General features: G+C 44.9%; 1 long non-coding RNA gene across 1 annotated transcript; it reads right to left on the reverse strand.

The window, feature by feature from the left end:
• Positions 1-1124: 1124 nt before the first annotated feature.
• Positions 1125-2712, reverse strand: LOC309357474. Its single transcript, XR_014163143.1, has 2 exons — positions 2401-2712; positions 1125-1200 (listed from the first exon to the last, which is right to left on the reverse strand). It is a non-coding gene; the product is annotated as an uncharacterized lncRNA (long non-coding RNA).
• Between the last annotated feature and the right edge of the window lie 210 nt (positions 2713-2922).

Consider the following 2922-nt stretch of genomic DNA (forward strand, 5'->3'; position numbering starts at 1 on the left):
CTAAGCATGGGACAAGTGGAAGTGCGGATGAGTCCAAGTCTATCAATGTTTACTAGCCACAATATTTATGTTCTATCTCCTCTGTTGGAGGCAGAATGTCTCAATGCTGGGAATCAGAAGTGGGGAGAGTGCTGTTGCCCTCTGGTCCTGCTTTGGGGCTTTCCATGGGCCTGATCCAGCAGGCTCTTTTTAAATTCTTATGATAGAATTGTAGTCCAGCATCTGGGAAGCCAAGGATGAAGAATACAGGTGTAGGTAATACTGAGCTCCTCATCTGACTAGGTAGGAGTTCACAGAAGAGATGAGAGTAGGACCAGAGGCTTCCTGGTATATTGCACAGCCTCTCAGCTGCAGCAACTACATTGCATCAACTCTCAAAACAAAGTCACAGGGATTCATTTCTACCACTGTGGGGCAGTGGAACTCTTAGCACAGCTGTGTCTGATGTGGCTGCTAGTGCTGAGTCATGCTCCTTGCATCTAGGGGCGCCATGTCACAGTGGGCGGGGGGGGGGCGGGTGCAGCTCAGACCCCGTGTTTCAGACGGCCCTTCAAGATCAGCTGTATTTCTGGGTCTATTGGCGAAACATATTGTTACAGTAAAATGGGCTATATTTTGAACAAAACAGCTGGTGTTTGTGTGACCTAATCTTGTTCTGCGTTAATAGCAAGACTGCAGCTATTATGGGGTGTAAAGAGTACATTGCTGGGTTGCATCCAACCAAGGAAGTAGACCCATTTAAATGTGTTAGTTATGTTGAAAAACTTCAATGGGTCTACTCTGAGTAAGATTAGCATCGGATACCATCCATTCTTTAGATTTTTTTGTCAGTTTAACTGGGCCCTTCAAACTTGGGGCCCCCAACGTGGCATTCATGGGCGCCATGGAGCTAACAGACACCCACTTTATTACCTGCCAAGGTCTCCTGTTCCTCCCAATCATTATTTTTAAAATTTGAGCCTTATTTGGCTGGTTATGTTTTGGTTGTTTGGTGAGGAGGTTGCCTGTTTTCTGTGGGTTGTGGGTGTTGCCTGCTTTTTTGTGTCCGTTTTTGTTTTATTTGGGATGTGTAGGTGACTTACCTTTTGTCGGAGGGGGCATACCTGAGCATCACCAGTTTTTCTTCTGTGACATTGGTATTTTGTAGTTCCCGTAAGAGATTTCCAAATGTGCCCCCAGGTCACAAAATGTGGGAGACTCCTGTAGGAAGGGGCAAAAATGGCCCCTAACACTGGATGGCCTGTCCTGCAGCAACTAGGACTTTTGCTGCCCCCCCCCCACCTTTGCAACCAGCCAGTTCCTGACAGAGGCACTATGGCAGTTCAAGAACACATTCCAGCCAAGCAAAGGGAGTGGAGCAAGACCAGTGAAGGGGTGGCTTAAGAATGGCTGGAGGAAGAGTCCCAAGGGCCAGATAGAGTGGCCTGAGGGGCCACATTCAACCCCAGTCCTGGGGTTCCCCACCACTGATAAAGGTCATATCCAAGCCATACATTTACAGCACTCTTATACCACTTTTAAAAGTCATGGTTCCCTGCAAAGTTTCCCAGGAACTGAAGTTTGCCACTGACCTATAATTCTCAGGACAATTGGCAAACTACAATTCCCAGGATCCACATTCCCCATTATAGGTTGTTCTGTACCATTATCTAAGGGACACTTCTATTTATAGTTATTGTATATTAAAAACTAAAAAAAAAGTTTATAAAAAGGTCATGAATCAATGAGTAATAGCCACAAATAGCTCTCCAGGAATCTAGTTGCTTACTAAGCCTTGCAGTTCCCAACTCAATCAGATGACGTATCATTCTCAAGTCTCTTGTGACCCAGCTGGTCAGCACATCCAGCTATTCACTGGGTCAAACAAGACAGCCATTATATATTACAAGGTTTTATTATTTATAATGGAAGCTTCTATGTGGGGTTAAGTAGCAGCTGGAGGGGGAAGGGTTACCTTTCCCTTCCATGCACTGTGCTTCTGATTCTGATTGTGCTCTCTTGGGCAGCTATTTACATTTGAAAAACTAAGACACTTCGTTGCAACCATGCATCTCAATGTCACATTTAGTTTGATTTAGTTTGATCCCAGAAAGTGACCACTGTTGGTGGCTTCCTCTTCCTTTAGATAGTTTTGCTGCTGAACTCTGCTGAGGTCCAGCTGTACCCCAGGCTGACTTAGGACCAGTATTGTTGCCTGGGTTTATGATGTTGGAGAGAGAGGTTTGGAAGAAGTTCCTACTCTCCAGTAGCAGAGCTAGCACAATGGCTTCAAGCACATTAAAACTTGTTTAGGTTTACATCTGCCCTCATCCACCTTTGAACAAAGTTCCCCACAGAAATACTTAAGCTAGAATAAATCACAGACACTTAGCTTTGCAAATAAGTGAACATTTTACTCACAGAGTTTCCAGAAGTTACAGCAAACAAGTCTCCATCTGTTGGCAGTAAAACAAAGAAGAAGAAAAAGGTTCTAAACGCCTTTAAAAAGGAAAGTATTTGGTTTCCTTACAAAAAAAGATCATGCAATCTTTGGGTTAGCAAAGATGCAAGCTTTAAAGACTCCTTTCAGAGTGATTCAGTTCACTTGCAGGGAGCCAAGGTCTTATGGCTTCTTGCTTGTTTCAGGAAGCATGAAGAGAAAAATGCTGAAAAGTGGGATGGGGTAGGGGAGAGCAGAGCCTGCTGAGAGGCTGTCAAACTACACCCACTTGCAACCTGAGCTCAGGTTTACCCTTTCATGCACCCTTTCATATTCCAACTGCACATCTTTGTGGCTCAACAGGGCATGCAGTTAAACTGTTAATCAAAAGGAAGATGGTTGGATCTCTTCTCACCCCGAGCCCTGATAGCCGCCATGTGTGGTGCCTGCCTTTCTACCCTCAGAGAGGTAGGGTGACTACTGCCACAATGTTACAGAAGACG

This window comes from Podarcis melisellensis (assembly GCF_964234715.1).
Source record: "Podarcis melisellensis genome assembly, chromosome: 15".
NCBI lineage: Eukaryota > Metazoa > Chordata > Lepidosauria > Squamata > Lacertidae > Podarcis > Podarcis melisellensis.